This window comes from Mytilus trossulus, chromosome 8 (assembly GCF_036588685.1).
Source record: "Mytilus trossulus isolate FHL-02 chromosome 8, PNRI_Mtr1.1.1.hap1, whole genome shotgun sequence".
In the NCBI taxonomy this organism is placed as follows: domain Eukaryota; kingdom Metazoa; phylum Mollusca; class Bivalvia; order Mytilida; family Mytilidae; genus Mytilus; species Mytilus trossulus.
The window spans coordinates 71,418,544-71,430,175 of record NC_086380.1 but is presented as its reverse complement, the minus strand read 5'-3'; positions in this window follow the sequence as shown (position 1 = coordinate 71,430,175).

Sequence of the window (11,632 nt, the reverse complement as noted above, 5' to 3'; positions counted from 1 at the left end):
ATATGATCGTGTGGAGAGCAATTCATTGCACGTTAAGAACCTTTACAATAACCTGTTACATTGTAGATGTCCTGTGGCAAGGGGAAATTTCAGTCTCTATCAAATATATTCACTCTTCCCGATGACTCATCAACTTTTCCTCCTTTATCTAGATCGATATCTATTAAAGAAACTACCTATTGCATCTATTTATAGTTTGTTCTTATACTGCCCATGCATGAAATATTTGCCACTGGACATGAACAATCACAACCATCCTGATAGAATTATGATTGAAAAGAGATGTACACAGTAACAAGCTGTATTTTATCACGTGAAGTTTTATAACTCTTTGATTTTTCTGTAATGTGTAAAGTGATTAAGATCATTCTCGTTACATTTAGGAAAAATAGTTAGTACTATTCAAATTATATATCTTATCAATACTATTTTGATAGAAAAAAAATACAGCAGCTCTTAAGCTTTGAAACAAAAGAATCACAGTTTTGCTTTTAATCATTGATGCCTGAGATCAAGAAATCTGCAGAGGGTTTCACATGGGACGGTGAGTAGGTTCAGTAAGACCCCTTTTTTTGCCCCAAAATATAGCAGTTTTAGAAAATTGTAAAAATGCAATCTTTAAGCAATATTTTGGAAGGTAAAATGCTTCTGCTACATAAATATGAGCTGTTTTTGACATTACAATGCACAAATATCGCGAGATAGCATCATTAAGTCATGCTAATTTACTGAAATCTTAAAAATTTTAACATTTTGGTTAATTTCTAGACGGTTTCCGTCTAAAATGAACGTGGCCACATTCGTGTTCAGTCATAATATTGTCTTCGCTAGGCAAGGATGACGATCCAGTCCCCATGTGGAGATAAAAGGAGGGGATCGTTACCCTTGGCAAGTGAAGGTTAAAATTACAAAAATACTGAACTCAGAGGAAAATCTAATCGAAAAGTCCACAATCACATGGCAAAATCTAATGACAAAACACATCAAAAACTTATGGACAATAACTGTCATATTCCTGACTTGGTACAGGCATTATCAAGGGTAGAAAATGGTGGATTAAACCTTGTTTTATAGTGCTAAACCTCTCATTTAAAGATGTGATTTACTTTACAACATACACTGGTTATAATAGACAAATGTCTGAAAATTAACTAATATACATTATTTTTATTTATCAACAGGTGTTCATATAAATAAGTATTACAAGGTATCAACATCAAAACGTAACCACTAAGGCATGTAAATTCTTTCGTCATCATTTAACAGTAATTAAAATAAAATTGACCTCAAACATATCGAAAATGAATGGGAATGTAAGTAAGTTTTTTCTTTATATTATGTTCATGTCTGGATACAGTTACTTTGAAAGAGACATATAGTGTTACATATGTCTGTCTGACTGTCGTCCAGTGAATACATAAAAAAAAAAAAAAAAAAAAATTGTACACAGATTTAAAAGTTAAACCTGATGATTTGTGGTTGCTGATACATAAATGTACAGTGATTACTACAATTTCAAGTTTTTGATCTGACCCGGTTGACCTTTTCGAAGTATACTTTTCTGCCAAGTTATGCAATGTTCTTAAGTCAGAAGCGGTATTTCAGTGCACTACAAATGCTGATTTTCAGATTATTTACATTTCGAACCTCTTAACGACTTTCACCATAAGGCTACAGGGAAGGTGTTTATGTTGTATAACCGACATTTCTTATTCAATTAAAAAACAGCTGAAATATGTTTCCTCCTGTTTTTCTAAACGTTATGTTCGAAATTATGCTGAAAACTATATTACTGTATATTCCAGTCACAATGATAAATTTTTACCATGACCTCTTCCTTAAAATTTACAACTTCACTTCAGAATCAGGCATCATTCTCTGATGGAGATTCTTAATGTATAGTAACCACTTCCTCAGGTCATCCTGCACATCTATATCCAACATGTATTGTGGTGGCCCAGTCATGGATTTTAATACAGTGTCTACGTCGAACATGTTTATATCCTGTATATAGTGCCACATTAAAGCTACACACTTCAATTGCAATTTAGTAACCATATCCGTAGGAATACACGCCTCAAGAAATGCCGATTTAATGTCAAGTTCCTGATGGTCAACATTATCGAATATCCACTGTAATAGTTTTACGTGTCCATTTTTGCATACTTCAATTAAAAGATTGCTCATGTCAACGTTCCTGCAATATCCTTGCTCAAGAAAGTATAGTATTACATCATATCTTTTTTTGTCCAATAATCCATTTAGAACGTCGGATGAACTATATGATTTTTCTTGTAACTTTTGAAACAGAAAATCTATAACGCCGAGGCTTCGTTCAAAATTCTGTATATATTCGTGTGGATGTAAACATGCATCAACGAAAGCTGTCAATATGTCCAGCTGTTCATTGGGTACTATAAGAAATATATACTTCAAAAGGTTAAATTTTCCTTGTCGACAACAAGAAATTAAAACTTTATTAATGGCATTTTGGTTATGCGAAAATTTCAGAAGAACCCATTTCATAGCATTGTCACTGACATAATTCTCACATACTGAATTGACTATTCTTCTTATGTCTACAGCAACATCATTAGTTTCTTCCAACAGGTAATCACAAACATATGACGTTTCAAGATTATTCACAGTGCATGCATTAATTACTGCTTCATTGATGTCCAATGAATGGAAATATTCGTTTAGCATGTAAATAGTTTCAAGTTGAGAATCTCTACATGCTTCATTCAAAATGTGTTGCTTATCAAGTAAATAGCATTTCTCATTTTCCAGAAACCAATTCACAACATAATAATGTTTGTGTTTAAGGCATTTGTTCACCATTTCATTTTTATCGTCTATACTTAAAAAATCTAAACATTTTTTCAGTATAGAAATAATCAATTCAAAAAAATCATCACTTACTTCCCAAATTTGATATTCCTCATGACCTAATAACTTTGATAGACCTAATTTTAAGTTAAAAGGTTTAACTTGAAAATTTTCAATTACCCACTTTACCATGCTTATCTTTCTGATATCATATCTATAAGTTGACATGGTATCACATGCTAGCATGAATAATTTACCTTCTTTAAAATCCAATGATGTTTTTACATAAGAATTAAGTATCCACTTTGATACATCAGTTCTGCCATCTTCACATGCTAACATTAATACTTTAATTGCATCAATGGAAACATATGAATTGCAGTTTTCACGAATCCATATAATTAACTCAAAGCATCTTTTGTCGTATGCCGTAACGACAATTTCCTCCATTTTCAATTTTTCCTTATCTTCTGTACAGTTCCAGATAATGCTAACTATTTGCAATATTTCAGTAGAGCATACAACAGAGAAGTGTTCAGTTACGGATTTTAAAACTTCATTTGTATCTAAATTAGCTATTTTAGTATTATTAATTATGCATTCTAATATGCTAGTGTTTTTATCCTCTAAAGCTGAATTCAAAATGCAATGCACATCCAAAAGATTTATATCAATGTTCAAAACAAGCCATTCTATTATTTTGAACTGTTTAGACAAAAATGCCTGTCGACATACCACTTTTAAATCAAATTGTTCATATCCATATTTTCCAACTATAAATTTTACTATTTTCAAATGTTTACCTTCATTATATGAATCAAGACTGCTCCAAAAATTTGTCGTTTGTCCAATACATGCTGAAATAAGAGCCGACTGAATGTTAGCGTTGTCGCTTGCTTTCAAAATTAGTTTTGTGATGTAAAAATGTGCCTCTCTGCATGCCAAAGTCAACATCGCTTCATTATTTATACAAAATGGTAGTATAGCTTTACACACATAATCAGGAATATCTGGTTTCTGTAAGATTGCAATAACAATACAATGTATTTCAGGAGAGGTGATATCAATTTTTGGAAGAATAAATTTAAAACAATCTTCATTAAAATTAAAATTTGAAGAAAATTCTGGGTCATTTTCTTCACCAGTTTCATACAGACAATGTTCAAGACATGAAATGGCATCAAATGTTGCACATCTGGATGCAAGATACTGAACGGTATCAAACATTTGACACTGGCAAGCTGTTTTTAATATGAAATCAGTATTTACTAATTCCTTGTCTTCAAATCTTTCTATCAACCATTTTAGTGGCTTATGAGATAAAGATGTCAATCCTTTCACCCAATCCGTACTATAAAATGTCTTTAAAAGCAAACTAACGTCGAATGGAATTTTATTGTACATTGAAAGTAAGTACTCCAACACAGGTTCATTAATTGCTTCATATGCTTTCCATATACAAAACATAAGAAAAACACAATGATCATCATTGTAACTATAACCAGATGTAAAGCTATATGAAGGTATTAATCCCAGAGTGGTTAGATTTATACCTTGATCAAGTAAAACAGTTATCTTGTTACTGTCTATTAAATGTAACGTTGCTTTTACACAACTTACATTTTTTGTTGAACATATTTCATATAGAGATGTGATCAACGCAGCTTTCATGTAATCGATTGCGGCATAGTTATTTCCTGCTTCAATTATTTGATTACACTTTTGTAATATTAAGTTATATACATTAAACTGTCTCTTTGTTTGGGCAATCGAAATAAGCAAATTAGCAAGGAAAACGGGTTTGCTCTTTAAATTTTCACCACAACTATCAACTTCATACACCATTGATTTAAATAAATATTCAAAAGCTGTCATGAATTTTTTTAAATGGCCACCTCTTTTATCTTCAAACGCTTGCAGTAAATAAGTCAGAAGAATGGTCGTTTTTTGTTTAAATACTTCTGTATCAATTACTTCAGCTAGAAAACAATTGCCATATCTATCACAAAAAGAATTTCCAATTTGTGCAAAATACATATCCACTAATCGATAGGCCAATAGTTTATAACTGCTAGGTGGAATTTTCAATACAACTTCTCCCTCTTTTTCTATGTATTCATCTGATTTGACCATTTTCAGGAAAAATGACCAGCTTAGTAAAGGTATGATATTTTTCATATTTCCTTCATCGATCTGTGCAAAAGATAAAATAACACTCTCCTGAAGAGTTGGATGATGGAATCGGTATGACCTTTCATTTGGCTTAGTCACTAAATAGCTTCCCTTCAGTTCAGTAACTGCGTCTGGTATGTCGCATTTTTTAAGTTTGATGGTCTTCCTATATATTGCATCAATTATTTTTTCAACTTGCCCTCTATCCCAGCCCTCATCATAGTAAATACAGTTTTCATTTATTGCTGTGTACACCATAACTGCATACTGAATCATATACTTCCAATGATCTTTACCCTTGCATCTTATTTCATTCATTTCTTCTAGCATAGCCTCTGTTGGTCTGTCAAAAAATTTACTTCCAAGCTGAAAATATATTTCATTATTTACAAACTGATAAATTGCTAATGGATACCCTTTGATGGGACTTTCATTTGTTATTTTCCAAACTTCATCTTTCTTTAAAATTGTGACACCATTGCAGTCGACAAAGCCTGAATTCACTACAAAGTCAGATTGACGAACAATGTTCATGTATTTTACGAGAACACAGGCTTTCTCATTCCAGTTAAGTTTATATCTGTCAGAACTTAAATCAATACAGTCAAACTTAAATAACCTATGGCTATCAAAAACCTCCTGACACCGACCTTTTACTGTATCTCTAATTGTTATAATGACTTTAATATTTCCTTTGCATACATGCGCGTAAACCTTGTCAATAATTGGTGCATCCTTTTCTCTGCTATAAATACAATTTGTTTCACCAAAAATATCGTCCAGTAAAACCACCACATTATCATCTCTGCTGACCATATCTTGCCACTCGTCCAATGTATTCAGTTTAATGCAATTGTATAAGATGTCGTTAGTACAAAACATATGTAGAATATGGCGACTGATCCGACTTTTTCCTGTACCTGCATAACCAGTTATCAACAAGACTCCATTTTGTTTCAGCAGAGATACGCCATCTGCTACAGCTTTGGTGATAACAAATGTATCCTCTCTTAAATCTTCCGCAATAAGAGCTTTCGTGTCATCTAAAACAAAGAAAACATATTCAACTATCAACGTGAAAACTGTTTGTTGATTAAACATCAATTAAATAACCTTAGTGAGCGCGATGACATACTCCACGCCCCCACATTGTCACTGGACAAATAAAATAACTGTAAGAAAAAAAATTAAATCATAATTTCCTGTCGATAGTCGATATGCACATCTACAGAGTATACATTTATATACTGTATTGAGTCATATATGTCACAAATATTTGTTCCTTCTTTCCCAACATCTTTGTAGCTTTTAACAATTTCATTTGTCTTGATAGAAATATTTAATGAGGAAAGATTTGTGTTGTCAAACAATTCAATCAGGCCTTTTGAGGAATTTGAAATACATCTTCAACATGATGAAGCAATTATACTATGAAACGTTTTCGTAGTTTTTATAGTTGACAATGTTCATATGTGTACGAGGAAAGGCCCCAAAATGTGTTTAATGCATAACTATCGAAACAAATTGTTGATGAGACTAGCGAATTTGAAGATAAGCATTATATTGTATGGGCATGCATAGCCCTTCTTAAATGGTTGTCTTAACGAAAAACAATATGCAAAAGGTAAAATCACAACAGTACTTCGAGGATAATTTAAAACGGAAAGTCACCAATCGAATGTCAAAATCCAAAGCTCAAAGACACCAAACAAATACATAACAACTGTCATATTCCTGACTTATAGAAAATTGTGGATTTGACCTGGGTTTATAACTAACTAAACATATTTATAGTCGCATTAAATTCCATTATATAGACAACAAGATGTGAACAAAACCAAACAGACATAAATGGTAAAATGTAAAAATTAGTGGCACAGCAGTCAATATTATGTTCTAATCCTAATCACTATAAAACACACAAATATGTAACAGGTCGAGGACTCTAGATTTTTCTGACGTCAGAATAAATTTGCATAGTAATTTCCCAAACACAAGGCCAATATGGCCTTGAAAAACTGACCAATCGACTCAATGAACTACAATGCATTGTGGGCTACTACGAGTAAACTACAACTTAAACACGTGGAATTTGTTGGAAAACAGTCAACTAATATATTGTCTGGGAAACCAAAGTTTTTATTCTGCAAATATATAAATGTAAAATTTATAACGTAATCTTCAATTTGCATGCTCAGATTAAAAAAATATTATTAACTGGCTTCACGATTCGACTTTCTTTTTCGCCTTGCAAAAGTAGTTGAACCGGTTTTGAGCATTGTTATGAATTGAACCTGTATTAATTTCATGACATGAAATAGAGAAATATCCAATGAAGTGACCACTGTCCAGTAAGAAAATCATTTGAGCTCTTTTAAACAGGTATACTGTCATTCCAAAATCATTTCTGCCTAGAAAAACTCGAAAACTTTCATTGAAACACTTCTTTCTGTACTCAATGTGTATTAATTTTTTATCAGGACCTGAACTAAAAGTAAGAACATCATAATATTCAGTATGCTAAAAATATGTGTTATGAAAGCGGCAGGAGCGGATCCAGCCATTTTAAAAGGGGGTATTCACCCTGGACAAAAGGAGAGGGGGTTCCAACTACATGTCCCCATCCAAATGCACTGATCGTCCAAAGAAAGGGGTAAATCACCCGGAACCCCCGCTATCCCTGGATCCACCACTGAGCGGGTACGGTATAAAGCTCAATACATTTTTTTATAATTTCATCCATCGATAATATCCGTTTGTTGCTAATTTTATAACAAAATATACCTCAGAGATTTTTTATCGTTCGGCTGCTGTCCTGTTGACATAATCTCCAATAGTGGATCATAGTGGGTGCCATATTACCTATTATTTTTTTTCTAAAACGTGCTTTGTATATAGAAATAAGGAGATAAGGTATTAGTGCCAAATGAGATATCTTTCCAACAAAGACAAAATTTAGTAACGTAAGCCTTCATCGGTTCAATGCTGAAAAGTAAGCTATAAATTACCCAAAAATTACTTGTGTAAAACAATCCAAACAAAACAAAAAAACACACAAAAAAACCCGACCCAATTAAATATATAACAGAAGAAATCTATCCCATAAAAAAAAAGATATTGTATAGGAGCCTGTATTTTAGTGGTTGCCGTTTGTTTATGTGTTACATTTTTGTTTTTCGTTCATTTTTTTTTACTTAATTATATAAGATCATGAGTTTTCTCGTTTGAATTGTTTTACTCTGTCATACCGGCCTTTTATAGCTGACTATGCGGTATGGGTTTTGATCATTGTTGAAGACCGTACGGTGATCGATAAATGTTTATTTCTGTGTCATTTTGGTCTCTTGTGGACAGCTGTCTCATTGACAATTATACCACATCTTCTTTTATTTATAGATCCAACGCTGCAATTTTCACAAAACATATCAGTCTCCACCTTGTCGCACATACATATGGATACATGTAACATCATTACAGCTTATTTCCTAATTTGATTAGCTTGCTTGCTTTGTTTGTATATTGTACAAAATATAAAATATACAAGTTAAACTATGCCTATATATATATTGTTTAAAGATGTCAATCTTATTTTCAAAGCTTGTATACACAACAATACAAACAAAGAAAGCAAGCCAACCAAAGTTTTACTTTGCAGGTGTAAGAAATCAGCTGTAATGATTTTATTCAGTTTGGCAAATGTCCGAGCCCGTTAAAAAAACCGAACAAACCGAAACTACAGTTCCTGACTTCACTACCTTCAAAACAAAGGGAACAGTTTGGAATGGAAGGCCCATATACTGAAATGTGACAAAAATAAATACTTATAGATTTTCTTAACACTGCCATGTATGTAAATATTTCTTCGCCATTTTTAGGAACACAAAATTCAAGGATCACACATTTGCCTTTAATTATCTATACGAAAATTGCTGTACTCGTAAATATCAGCACCGGATGTTATCGACGGCTTACTTTACACTAGTAAGTTTGTCTCATGGGTAGTTGTGTTTTTTTCGCTGTTGTTTCGTTGCTGTCTGGTGGACAAATACATGAAATCTCTGTGCCATCATCAAACATGTTAATGGCTTTATATCGGGTAATTCAAACCCTTTTTTTTCTTCGCATAGAAACAATTCTTCGTTAATCTGAGCATGGAAGTAATACTTTATATCACGAACTATAAATGAGGATACACACAATGAAAAACTAAGCGAAATTGTGAATCCCGCATTGCACGAAAAAATGTGTTGTATTTCAGTAAATAACACGTGTTCTTGTTTGATTGTAAACACGTAGTAGTCCATTATGCATTGTGACTCATTTAGTGGATTGGTCAAAAACCTAGGTAAAAATAAATTGCGTCACATGTAAATAAACAATTACATGTGCGAGAACATAAGTATGCTAATTTATGCATTTCCATATACGGTAGTGGTCCTGACCTGTGTAACAAAGAAGCACAAAACGGCATTTAGACAGACACACTAGCAAAATATAAAGACAAGAATACAAAAAAAAACAATACAATTAGCAGATGATTGCCATCAGCTCTTTAGAACCATGTTTGCACGGTCTTAATTCTTTAGATCTATACCAGTATATAGTCGTCTGATTTATCAGTTTATCAATTGTGACATTTTTACTGTACAAGAATTCGCATTCAACACACCGGGTCTCGCCACTCTTGGAATTTGTGCAATTTGCTCGACTATAGTTTGTTTCCCTTTGTCATCTTTTCTAAATCAATTTAAGCGATTGTAAAAAGTTAAACTACCATCGCCTGTATTCCGCAAATTTTCCTCTTTATAACACAACGTCTATCAGAAAGATTTCCATTGATGAACGCATGTTTCAAACAGTGATCAAGAAGAGAGACGTCATTTGCAGAAATTAGAGCTTGATCAAAAGAATACAAATCTCTGAATTCATATATCAAACTATTAGTGTCAAAGTTGTACTAAGATTGATGTAGGAACTTCGAGAACAGTATTGTTAATGATATTTAGAAGTGTAATGGTTTGCGCCAATCTAACTAGATATAAGAAGATGCAGTATGAGTGTCATTGAGACAACTATCCACCAAACAAATTTATAAAAGCAAACCATTATTGGTCAAAATAAGGCCTTCAACACGGAGTCTTGGCTCATAAACATGTGCTTATTTAAATGTTATATTTTTTTGTGACATCGATACATGTCTTGTCCAAATACGTTTTTGAAGGAACCAGTTGGCAGAAAATAATGGTGTCATTCTCATAGAATTGTTAAACTATTGATATTAGGCAGATAACGTCAAAGTCAGTTTTAAATGTTGTAAAAAATGATTAACAAACAAATGACTGACAGAAAATAATTGATAACGTTTAAAGGGAAATAGTTACCCTCGAGTCTTTTACGTTTTTTTCCTTCTGAAAATATTCAAGAGTTTTGTAATTAATAACGTGTTTACTACATGTATCTATTGATTTGAGTATAGACAATTAAAATGAGATTTACACACTAATTAAGAAGATTCGAATATTTTTTTGTCTTTTGATACAAATTGATAACTGATCCGAAAAAATATAATGTGTGCAGTACAACAGGTAAAATGTATTTATTTGTGACACATTATATGCATTATTATATGATTTATTGTGTATAGTACAAATAACAGATGTGTTGGTCCTTGACACATCTGATAATTGTTCTTAACAGAATGTCGGGTACAGGCTATAGAAAATAGAAAGTTTATCCTTGTCACATCATGATAAGTGTTTGTGTAAATATATGCAACAATAAAACTTCACCACCTCTATTATTATTACGCAGTAAAAATTTCCAGTGTTTGAAATGAGTCAACATTTTGACATAACCTCTCTGAATTAATAAGTTTTGTAAAAATAAGTATTTTCAAATCATAAAGGAAATGTTGCAAAAAATTATTTGATTTTCAGTTTTTAATCAAATATTGTGTTATGACAAACTTGAAATGGACTTTCTCATGGTTTTCATATTTTAACATTCTTTGTTGAATTCTCCACTATCGCCGACAAATTCCAATAAATTGAAAAAAAAATCACTCAACTCATTTCAAGATTATGATAAACATACATTTGTATATCATAATTTCACAAACTTGTTGCAAAACCAAGATATATATTTATGTTAAGATTGTGAACATATCGTACAACATGATGTGTTTGAAGAAGGAAGGCAATCGTTCGTAATAATAGAAGGTTACTGTTTTTTTAAACGGGCGTGTTCATACAAGTTTGATATACAATAAATGGTATTTTAGTTACAGATTCATTGGAACACAACAGAGAGTAGGATATGTTTATTTATTATTTACTGTAGTATGAAATTGTTCCTCACATTTTATTTCTACCAGCTCCGAGAGCAAGCAGTGTTACTCGTTGACACATCATCATCATTGCTGTAACCAATGTATACTTTTTTAGCCCTAGGGACAGAATTTGTTTACTCTTGACACATATAGAAGTTATAGTAGTTATAGTAGTTAACGAACTATATCATGTGTACATAATATAGAGCAAAATGTTATTATCATTGGCACAGCATTGCAACGTTTTTTAACACTACAGTGGAGAATGTGCATCTATGATAAATCACTATTACTACTCCCAAC